General features: G+C 36.6%; 1 protein-coding gene across 10 annotated transcripts in view; it reads left to right on the top strand.

Moving 5' to 3' along the window:
- adarb1b (adenosine deaminase RNA specific B1b) overlaps positions 1–12,465 on the top strand; it is a 161,441-nt gene that overhangs the window by 30,412 nt on the left and 118,564 nt on the right. For all 10 annotated transcript variants that reach the window (XM_041263480.1, XM_041263479.1, XM_041263478.1 and 7 more), the window contains exon 2: positions 4,223–4,307. The gene's annotated coding sequence lies outside the window, so the exon portion shown is untranslated. The remainder of the gene's footprint in view (positions 1–4,222; positions 4,308–12,465) is intronic.

Genomic DNA, 12,465 nt, shown 5'->3' with positions numbered 1-12,465 from the left:
CGAGACAGTGAGGGCGGGGAACCCTTGGGCAGACCCCTTAAAATCTAGCGAAGCAGGCTAGGTATCCGGAAGCGTAGGACAGAGATCCGGGTTGCTCGGGCAGCGGCGACCGGGATATTGCTGCAGAGTGCAGCACCTTTTGTTTGTAGTTTTATTATTGTGTTATTTTTCCCTTGTTATTTTTGCCTGCTGTTTTCATTATTATTTCTTTGAGCACCTGCAAGGGCGCCGGTATTGTGTACCATCGCTTGGTATGCCCGTGGTTCTGTTTACCATTGTTGGTAAGTCACGGACCCACAGCGCCATCTGTGGGATAAACTTAAAAATAGCACCCCGAAAATAAAACTGGGCACCTGTGTGGTGTTGCCAAATCCACCTGTCTGTCTCCTGTGTCAGTGAATTACCCACTACCCTTCCACAAGTGCAGATTTCCACAGTTCTGCACAGTGCTGCACAGAATCTTGGAGATGCGCTGTAGACGTCACTCAGCACCAACAGAAATCTGTGCAGATTCGGCATAGCCCAGCGCAGCTTTGAAATGTTACTACGGGAGGCTGGCTGCGGCTGTGAACTAAAGTAACGATGCAAAGATCACGAGTGACATGTTCATCGTAATGCAAATAACCACTAAAACTACTGCTGCCACCTTGTTAGCGGAGGCAAATGGCATTTTATCATTATACAATGAAGCTGCCTTGTCTTGTCTCAAGCCTTGTCTCAACACTATATTAAATAAATAATTTAAACAAACATAATGTACTAAAAATCGGTGATAAGTGATGTATAATTGTACAGTAAGGTTAGTGTTAATCTATTATATTAAAATGATAATCCAGACAAATGTAAATATAGGACGTTGAACTGTATGCTGTGCTGCAAGGTTTCGAGAACGTGTTTCTCTAAGACCTGCATCGAAATGCGCCACTGTTGATTTTGAAACAAAAAGTTGGAAATTGTTTGAGCTCTTGAAAAAAACCTGAATCAGAAGGTGAGCAATTTGATGTTTCCCGTTCTGTTGGGGTTCTCTTAGCTGGAGACTGCTGTACTACAGTGACTAAAGCAGGTGCAAGCAGTAGTAATGCAAAAAAACGCAAACAAAAAATAAGTTTTTATAATTCTGAATGGCAGATGAATTACCCGTTGCTTGTTTATCGAGACGACAAGATGTACTACAGTGTGTGTGAAAAAGCTGCTGGGCAAAAATTTTCAAGAATCTTCGCTTAAGACACAGACACGGCGATGCTGTTGCTGTTATTGTACTGCAGAAAAAGTTGAAAATACACGTAGATGACGGCAACAAACAGTGCTTAGAATCCTGTCTCGTTGTTATGGAAACGGTCTACTGTTAGTATATACTAGCGTAAAGAAAAGTGTGTCTGTATTCCTATGTATATCTATACACGGACAGAGATTGTTTAAACTATGATATGGCATAGAGTTTAAACGTTCATAAAAATGGACCAAATTGCAAATCCCTTGAGTTTGTTTGCCTTTGTGTTGGGCATGTGCGTTTCAGGAACGTGTGAAGATAAAAAATTTAGCGCTACCTATGCATTTTATGTTGATCGTCAACATAACGATCCGTCAATTCCATGTTCTGAACAGTAGAGCCTAGTACACAGGTCACACATTTTAAAATTACATATTGTTTTACTAACGATGCAGTGTCCCACAATAACCTTTAATACAACCAAAAATAAGTTTAAAAGCATTTTTATTTGAGTAAATGTAACACATTCTCACGTAACAACCGTTCTTTCGAGAAACTGCCAGTCACATACCTGAAAACACAAGACAGCTGAGCTGCATTTCACACATCAGTTGTTTAATCTACCATTATAGCTACGTACTTGGCTTCCTTCCTGTACTTTTGCATCTAGTAGAACCCGAGGCACTGAAGAGATGAAGCCGTTCGTAATCGTGTTACAGGTACCCGAGAATACTGTGGCTTTTGACAAGCGATTGCTTAACATGCTGCTGTGGTCAGATGTCAGAAAGTAATCCAACAATAATTACCTCTATTTGAGAAATTGGTGCCTTCATGGGGCCCTCTAAATGCTAATAACATGAGGTTTATGTTTGCCTTTTTAGCAGCTGAACAAGCAAATGAAAACTGAAATATGACTTTAAATACTTAAAACAAACATTAAAATGGCGTTGTAAAACAAAGGGGGAAAAAACTCACCATTTTGGTTCTTGTTTATTGCATATACATATAACAAAGTCGCAACTATATATATATATATAAAATCAGTACACATTTGCAGCAAGTTGGGCACTACTAAGCGAGGCATTTCAGAATTACGTGCTTGCCTTTTTTCTGTCCCATCAGATTCTAACTCGCTCTAAAGCAGCGCAATGCCTTTTTGACCTAGATGGCTTTCTGTAGAGATAACTAAGAGTGTGCGCACATTGTCTGGTTTGTTTACTTTTTGCTGTCCAAAACTTAAGTAGCGGCTCAAGAGCTGCTGTGTTGATCCTGTGTGTTTGTGTGTTTGTGTGTTTTTTTTTTTTTTTTTTTTTTTTTGTAATATATTAAATATCACGTCACACAGAGCTCTTTTTCATTGGCCATTTTTTAAACTGTCTTGCAATTTCTGGTGAGGCAGTAAATAAGTTCAAGGTATTTTTGTCATTTCTAGCAAACTCAAACATCAGATTTTTGTACCCAAATACAGTCAGTCAAAATTTGTGGAGCAAGGTTATGAAAATCAGACAATTGCTGTAGAGTGCTTTTCTGTCTGTAACAGTGTGTTTTTTCTGAGGTGAGTGCATTCTTAATTGGGAAGTTTCCAGTTCCCTTCATGTACTGTAACAACAAACATTGAATTTGTAGGTTCATTTTAGTATTGCTTGATCAAACATTTTTAGAAAAATGTAACTGTTTCAAAACCTTCTGTAAACTAGCTACTGGTTTTATATCATAACCTTTTTCAAAAAGCAGTGCAACTTGCAATTTGGTATAAAGACCACTATTTAGACTAAGATTAAGCATTTACAGTTGGGTACAGTACAGTAGTCTGCTTCTTATTTCACAGGACTCTGGCACGGCCAGACCCTTAAGCTGATGGTTCTTCTGACCTTATAGGTTTGAAAGTAGGTTTGCTTCCTGATTGTGGGACTGCGAGTTCTGTCACAGGCTGAATATTTGTTTGTGCAAGAAAGGCGGCTTTGTCCAGGGCCCTCCCATCTGCTGTCGGAACAGAAAGGACGGTAGCCCAAGGATATCTTATTGGGCTCTTGACTGCAGTGTTAATAAAGTACTCTGCATCCTCCTGTTGATGTATTACAAGGTTGTGTGTGTTGCTATTGGGCTGTAGCTGCAGTCTGACGTGGTACATTTAAATGCACTTACTTAATCCGGAATCGTTGAGGAAAAAGTGACCGTATTCTGACCTTTTAAGCAGAGCATTGTCCCCATGTTACAATACAGCAATTACTGTAGAATGGGGAGAGAAACACTTTTCTGTAAAATCCCTCCTCATTTTGAGTTTGAATACCAGTGCAGTCATTGAATCACTGTTTTAACTTTGGGCAAGATGCAAATTCAGTTCTATCCTTGCTGTGAAATTGAAGTAAGATCCGACAACAGTTGGCAAGATTTTGCTGTCAAGCTTTATTTGTTTGTATTTATTTTTTATTAAATATTATGTACGCAATTTTAATGCAGAGTCTGTTCTGATTGGTAGCCTCAGTATGTTTGACGTCATTGTCAGTGGTCAGTGACAGATTTATAGCAGATATCTGGCTTAAATGTGTGTTTATCCTGGAAAAGGAACATTGAGACAGCTCATGATTTGGCAAGATGAGGGGGGAAAAAATAATTGATATAGTACAGAATAAAAATAATAATTTGCTTTTTGAGCATTCTAGATTATGCAGCTCCAGTAGCCCCTTACAGGATGGTATTGTGACAGATTTATAGTTTACAGTCTCCATGAACACTGCTTTCTTGTGCAGACTATCCCATACACAATTTTATCTTTTTACCCATTTAGACATTACATTCTTACCTCTGCATCGCCATCAAATGTGCAGGTGCATAGTTCATAATCTTTTCCTCGTCTCTCTGCAGCAGCCCTGGCTGTTGTCTGTGTGCTGTGCTGCAGTAACAGTGCTACCCTTTATCATGGCTGTCCTGTCATGTGTGTGTCCCACACTTGCGGCAGTGCAGAATCAAATGCTCTGCTGTTGTCTCACTCTCCTTAATGTTTTCACACAGGGTACCCTGCTGTTTCACCTGCCACAGTACCAGCTGTCCAGACTGCATCGCCAAGCTTCAGACTGCCCTGAACTATAATTCTCCTGTAAGTAGTCTATCTTTACTCTTTCTTGTATTACAGATCCCTTTTCTGAAGCCTTTTGTTGTGACTGTACATAGTTATGAACTGAACTAGGGTGTGCCCGTTTATAAAATGTGTTCAGCATGTTTTAAGTTTTGTAAAGCATACTTCAATTAACTCGTAACATTAAAGGCTCTGTTTATCCTTCTTAGTCCACTTATTAATTTCAATGGCTGTTAGGATTTTCATTTTACTTGAATGTTCCACTTAAATGTATTATTGATTCCAGCACCAGCAAGAACTACTGTACCTTGCGTGATTTTTACAATGAAAATCCCAACACACCAAGGATTATGATTACACAGGAACAAAACAGCCCTAAGATCATTTTAAATTGTGCACTGTGCATTCACTAGGCTGTAACAGGTTTGTAGCAACCAATTCAGAGCTCCCAAACTGACGGTGCTATTGGGGATTAACAATTACTTTCCAAATATAGTGGTGCATGGCTAACAGTAAAACCCCAAGGGCGTTAGGCCTCAGTCCCTGTCTTTCTGAATCGGTCTGTCGATTTTCTAGCTGAATTGAAGGGCTGTGTTCTGAAGCTGCTTGAACTTCACTGCGAGTGTTCAAAGTTTTACACTGTTAAAGTAAACAAGTCCAAGGCAGTGCCAGTGCATCACACATAGCTTGTTTGTGAAAGTATATCCTGACTCATTGTGGGTTTTTATTAGACTGCTGGCTAGCTGGGAGTGATCTGCCAAGGAGATTCTTTAATTGAACTTTATCATGCATGCTGGCCTAATCTTCTGCAAGGGCTGCTGCACAATCTGATTTGAAATCCGTTCTTTCCAAAAATTAGTCTTTTATACATGCCCTGTTAACAACAGGGATTTAGTAAAACCCCTTGCCCTGAATATCAAATCCCTTCTTTGTTTGCAGTTGCTCACCATGTACTGTAACCAGATTTTCCTCTTGGTGCCTGATTTTAGATGAGATTGTCTGGCTGGTTGTGCTCTTCGATCCCTGAATGTAGAATAATAATAATAATAATAATAATAATAATACATTTACTAGCTTCAGTGCTTGCTTGCTGGGTATTTGAAGCAGTAAAATAGTCGATCAGATCCATGTTCGAGCATCTCTGTACTGTTTTGTTCTGCGATCACTGTCGTAAATTGCTTGTTTTACTACAGTAGATAGGATAAGAATGCTAATTATCAGCCTGTGAAGGATGCATTCTTGCGGACAGGGATGTACTGTACTGAACACAACAGACATGGAAATACTTGATCAGGATTAAAAAACAATAATAGAATAAAATAATTTTGAAATTCACTTTTGTAAAACAAATCTTCTAAACTTTTTTGTCGTGTTTTTATGTTCTTGCCCATCTACTATACATTAACAAAAATATAACTTTCTAAGATTGTGTGTTTTATAGGACGTATTCATAGTAATTTGAATGTAAACGTAGCCACGGTTAGATTGTTGCGAAACATCCAGTAGTTTGACTTGCACACCTTGCTTGTGGTCTTGCCAGTTATATATGTTGTTATTAAATGTGTTAAAAGATGTACAGCTCTCTGTGCAATCAGCATGAATCGCTTTAGTTATCTGTTCACATGTATATATTTTATCACTTCCCCTTAGCTTTATCAGCTCTATAGAGGAGCAGTCTGTTCTATGTTATCTGTATGGGCAGCTGTCAGAAGGCACAGCTGTACTAAGTTGTTGCTAAAAGTTTCCGATAGTGCCAGTGTGCCTCAGCCTGGACATGGACTCTGAGTCTAGTCTTCATACCTGTTTAATACAGGGGTTTCATTTTGTCCAGCATTTGCCTAGATAGGTTTGCACTAGGGCTGTCAAGCGACTAACAATAAATAAATAATAAACAATTCACGATTTAATCTTGCAATTAAAATAACAAAATAATTAAATTCTTAATCTTGGTTTTAATTGCACAATTAATTGATAGTTACTACATATTATTATTATTGTTATAATTTTTTTTTTTTAATATATAAAGTTGAATAATGGATATTCTATAAGGCCTTACATGGCCTGTTGTTGTTGTTGTTGTTATTATATTATTATTATATAGGATTATTATATTATTATTCCTCAGGAGTTATATACAAACCCATCATAAAAAAAAAACTGTTGTCCTATTTCTGGTTTAATATTGTTGCCCCTTTTATAGTTTTATATTTATTTACATAGAATTATACAGAGAGATTCCAGCATTTGCTGTTAAATTATTTGAACCAACTTCTAAATCGCAATATAGTCAGTTTATTACTCCCCTTAATGCATTTCAAATGATACTGTATATGGAGGGGTTATTTGTAACTGGGACAAACTTAACTGGTTTTCTTAACTGTGTCTGTCTCCTGTTACATACATTACAGGAACTGCAACAATTACACAAAATAGCCATCATCAGTTATAACTAGACTTCAAACAAACCATCAAGATTTTAGTTTATCAATTTTATGGAGTAATATCCAATATACAGTAACAAATATTGAGTATAGGTATAATAAATATGGTAATTAACAAAACATCTAATCGATGATATTGAGATCCCAGTACTTTCCAAATATGTATTGTAATGTAGCTGATACATTTCTTATTTCCCTGCCCTTGATCAAAATTAAAATAATTAGTTTAATCCATCTGTATTATAAAAAGTTATAAACTTTAAAAAAAACAAAAAAAAACCAACAATATTTCTATTTCAAATTTGGCAGTTTTGTCTGTTCGTGTTACATACGTTTTTATAAAATGACCATGATGTTCAACCAGCTCTGATGATGAAATGCAGAAGGAAACTATATTTTAACTGTTAAATACAGAAAATAGACAATATAGAGAGATTACTGTTTTCCCTGTTTTTGAGTGTGTTTTTTGTCCCACTTTTTGTACCTCTTTACCATGGAATGACCCTTAAAATGGGAAGTGGACCCGGCTCCCCACATCTGCGCCACCAATCCAAAGCAGAAGGTTAACAAGAAAATTTATCTTAAATTATTGACAATCAATACTACAGTTTTTTTTTTTTTTTTTTTTTTTTTTTTCCTCTCTTGATTGGGAGAAAACCTCTGGTGGCCAAATAGAGAGATGGCACCCACTCCGTGTATGCTAGCAATATTCTGTTGGGCTGAGTAAATACCAGGAAGTGAAGAACAATTGTGCGATTCCACTGCCCCATAAGCAACTGGTCAACATTTAACCCTTAACGGTCCATTTATTTAGCAGCTGTCAGGCGCGCCAGGTCAGGCCATTTATTTTCACTGTTCACTGCACTGTTTATTTTACATGAGTTGTTTTAAGTGTTTTTTTTTTTCACAGTAAAACTGGTTTAACCCTTTGCGGTCCTATGTCGGACCAGGTCCGACATTACAATTTTCCTTTTCCAGTACTAATCAAAAAGACGTAAACCACAGGTCTCTAGTCGTTTTTTCTCTGGAAAAAGCCAAGAAAACCTATCAATGACCGAGTGAGACCGATAGGAGCCGAATGAAGCTGGGAAAAAAAGGGCGTATCTGAGCAATACAGTAGCCTCATGCACCACAGAGATAACAAACAAACGGTCAAAGATAGCTGCTTCCGCATCCAGCACTCAAAGAATATCACAGACATTTGCAGAGCTTTTTGAGATGTTATAGTAATAAAATAATGACTTGGATCGCATTATTGAGGAGTTTGGTGATAAAACGGGTGATCAAGAGAGGATTTATCAATATGCACGTCTATAAAGAGGTATGTGAAAAATACAGAGAACGAAGGGTGGGTCTTGGCTGGAGCGGGCATTCAGTAGTGATACTGAATGCCCGCTAAATAAGATTTGAGAGTTCCCAAGGAGAGATGCAGTTTGTCTTTTGCGTGAATGAGAAAAGAGAGAATGACATCATGGTTGATGGGTGAAGGGATTTTTTGATTTTGCTTGCAGAATGTTATGAAGGTGGACCAGCCAGTTGTGTAGGATGAGCGGTTGAATGGAGTGAGGGTGGCAGCCATATAATTTTGGGCCAGGAGGTTGTAAAGGGAAGAGCTTAGTTCAGTATCAGATTGCTAAGTCCTTGTTTTATGATGTCACACATCCTACTGTAGAAGTAGCTAACATGTGACTTTTTGAATCTTCCAGCTCTGTTTGTTCAATAAATGCACAGTATCTAAATGTTGTTACATGCATTATTTGTTTTGGACAGACTGTGCTATAGAAAAGTTTGACCAGTAATAGAAATAAATAAACAGAGATACAGAATGCAATTCAGCACTGCAAAACTCAATTGTCAATTCAACTGTCTGCTAACATATGTAACATTTTTGACAGACACGGTTAAATACGAAATACATGTTTTCAAAAGAAAAAGGATTTTGTACACTGTTAAACTGAAAATCACTCCACCACCAAAAAATGCTTGATATACGTAAAAATGTATATGAATAACTATTTTTAGTATTATAGAAAAATATCATCTAAAAGTTTTGTAAATCCATATATTTCAACATATTTTATCCATTGTATTATTAGGGCAGAATGTACCCCATTAGCATGGAATAACCCTTTAACAAAAACAAAACACATCAGCCAGTTTCTCTCTTATTACATGCTAAAATCATATCTGGAAAACATTTCCATTTATAGCCATAGTAAAAATTACATGTCAACTATGTTCACTTTTCTGAAGAAATGATTGGTGTTGTCATTTTAATGGCCTTGGGGAGGTTTTGAAATCATACTTCTATATTTTATTATTTTTTATTTTAATCAGATGTACAGCTGTCTGTTGAAGGTTTGTGTACCACACATTGCAAGGATGCTTTGCTGTACCTATTTTCACTGCATCAAGTGTATAGGTACAGTGTAAATAAATACATCTGCATATTTTTACCATACTGAATGAGCAGCAAATCCAGCTATTTCATCAATTACAAGTTACTATGCACATGTAATCCTTTTTGTAATTGATTCTTTTGAATCCAAGTTTTGTATGCCAAATCTGAGATGGGAAGCAATAAAACGTGTACATATGAACAGATAACGAAGGAGATTCATGCTGCTGTCGCAGGGGGCTGTAAATCTTTTAACACCATGAATAAGAACTTCTGTTATTGGTAGGCTTACAAGGAAGATATTTAGGAGACTCAATGCCGCAAATAGGTAGCTTCAGTTACATTTTAAATGGTAATCCAATTAAAATGATGCATCCAAAGGGGGACGACCCATAATGATCCTGAATCCGCATGGATGATTGAAAATACATGTTGCTATTGATGTCTAAATTGAGAACTCTGTCTCGCAGTGTGTTGGAAGCGTTTGTTGATCTTAATTTTCTAGCACACAGCACACAAGCCAAAACATAGGAATCTGTTGAGCTCTGTAATATTAGGGTGGTCAAACAAAATTTTATATTTCAACAATAAAAATAAAAAAAAACAACTTTTGTAATTAGTTTTACTCTAACTTAAACCAAAAAATATTTTTAAATATATAAAATGGCTTTTTTGCCTACCAAATTTAGCTTTGCTTTCTGACAGCTTCCATGTTAGATTTTTCTTACAAGCCCTGCCTACTTCAAGCTTTTTTTATTAAAATTTGTAATGCATTTGTTCAGAAATAATAACATTTTTAAAGTCACATGATCTCTTAAACAAATACATCGAAACCAAACTATTAATGGCTATTACAAAAGAGAATATATTATATAAGTAAAATAAAAAATATACCGTGAGTATCATTTTTTTAAAATACATCGTAGGTGTTAAATCCATGACGCAGCTGCGCTCAGTGCACTAAGTCTGACCGACAAATCACTACTCATCTGTCCTGTAGTTTCACATTTTCTTTTAAAGTACTTTACTTTTCTACTTTTCCTTTTTTTTTGCTGCTGTATTTAAGCTCTTAAAATTTTAAATATTTAGATCTAATTTATCATTTCTATTTCTAGTGGAATCAATTACTAAATCTATTTCTAATTTTGTACAGCTACTGGTTTCCCATTCCCGGCTATGGTACTTGTCTTCATGGTCACGTGCTGCTGCAGAAGCGTTCATTGTGCTTCGAGTTCGTTGCGTGTACCACGTGACGCAGGTAGCAGCCAGTGAGACGGTGATGCCATTTTTCCAAGTGCGTATAATATTAACGCCCTCATATCTAAAAACTACCCGATCCGATTGGCTAAATAATTAATTAATGACGATGATACTGACACCTGAAACAACAAATCGTGTAAGTCTTATGAAGGCCCTGATTGGTTTAGATAAAAAAAAAAAAAATAATAGAGTGACGGAAATAAATCGTTTTTTTTTCACGTTTCTAAATGACCCAGAAAGAAGGGCGTGCACAAACTGAAAATTTAGACTGTCTTCTTATTAAATTTGCAAATATGAATCAAAATTGATTTAGATTCCTTGCCACGGAACTGCAGCTGTTGCCATTTTAGAGCTATCATCACGGCCCTTTTAGCTGATGAGGTGTTTTGAGATCAACATAGGAGAGACAACAAACAAAATGAAAAGTATATTGCACATGATATGTTTTCCTTACTTAATATATTATACTAAAATGTGTGTTTTCAAATCTGGTAAAAATGGAATATAAATATTCCGTTTCAAAATGCTTGATGGCGATATTTTCTGAAAAGGTAGTTTTTAAAGGGAAATAAAGAAAAGATGTGTATTGCGATTCATGTTTAATTTGAAAGGAGTATTTAAGATTATAAAAAATGCAGACAGATTGTACTTTACTGATTCTTATTCAGTTTTACAGCAAGTTGTAAATGGCAAAGTTGACAGTAGCACTTAATGCTCTGAGCAGAACTCTCCATAGGCAGAACGGTGAGAGCAGAGCGCCGCCCACCCTAGCAATAGAGGTGTGTGAATCCACTAAGGGAGATTAAGAGAGAGAGAGTGATTGCAATTGACACACCGGCACAGACGATCAGGTTTTATTTACAATGAAAATCAATTGCAGTGTCAGGTAGCTGCCACTAGTGTACCAGCAATGGTAATCCCAGTGTGGGGTTAAATAAACATGAAACATTCACAACAAAAAACATTGTTCAAAAGCAACTAGAAAGGAAAAGTTGAGGAAACTGCTTGAGCGCTACTCCACTGAAAAGGAGATCCCACTCCAGGACACTTCCTCCCTAAACATTTGCGGGATAAAATTCTCCTAAAGTAAATACTATTCTTTTCTACTCAGATAAAGATCCTGTTTTCACACGTGGGGATCGCTTTTTGTTTTCTTCAAAGCCAATATATTTAGACATAATTGACAATCAATAAATCTGTGAACCCCTGGCCACATTCCACACCTGTCTGATCAGGGATGGGATTCTAACCCCAGCAGTTAAGTTTTTTTATTTTTTATTTTTTTATTTTTTTTTATTTCAACAAACTTAAAATAAAAACCAAACTACTGTAAAGTGGAGCATTCCTGCCAACCCTTGAATGCTTGTGAACTTGTGGTTATAGTTTTTAAAAGCTTTTTTTTTTTTTTGTTAATTTTTACATGAGGCCAGATTAGTGTTTTTCCAGCATTGTCCAGAGCTTGTTCTCTTTCTATTTATTTATTTATTTATATATTTATTTTTCTTGGATGAAAACCCACAGGCTGCTATGTTTCCAAGCTGGCCACTATCCAAGACTGACTACTCTCAAAGGCTATTTTCTGGCCTTTACACAGTAGAGCTTACAAGCTCATTTGAAAGAACAGTTCCTTCATTTAGTAATGAATTGTGTTTCCCTGCTGTTGCTGTCTCGACCAGCTCCATATTGGACGGGAATTCAAACAGTAGACTCATTTTAAAGGCCTTGCTGCTCATTTTTGGCACCATGATATTTAAGTTCTGTGTAAGCTTTTACTTTGCTCAAGACATACTGCTCACTTCCTATTTTAACGGCTGGTGTAAACAAATGGCAGAATTCACAGGTTCTGTGAAACTTGTGACCACTGTGCTATTGACATATCCTTAATCATAATTCAAACAAGCTGGGGGATAATGTTTCCTCTGCAGTGGTTTAAAACTAATGCTTAACCCTGACTTAACATTAAGACTACAAGCAGAGCAAACTAAAGCAGAGCTTTGAAAAATAACTACCTTCAAAATGCCAAAAACAAAACATTATGTGAAGAAAGTCTCATCGATTAATCCATAGTCGTTGCACTGTT

This window comes from Polyodon spathula, chromosome 11 (genome assembly GCF_017654505.1).
Source record: "Polyodon spathula isolate WHYD16114869_AA chromosome 11, ASM1765450v1, whole genome shotgun sequence".
In the NCBI taxonomy this organism is placed as follows: Eukaryota; Metazoa; Chordata; class Actinopteri; order Acipenseriformes; family Polyodontidae; genus Polyodon; species Polyodon spathula.
The sequence above is the reverse complement of the archived record's forward strand: the minus strand, read 5'-3'. Positions and strand labels throughout refer to the sequence as shown.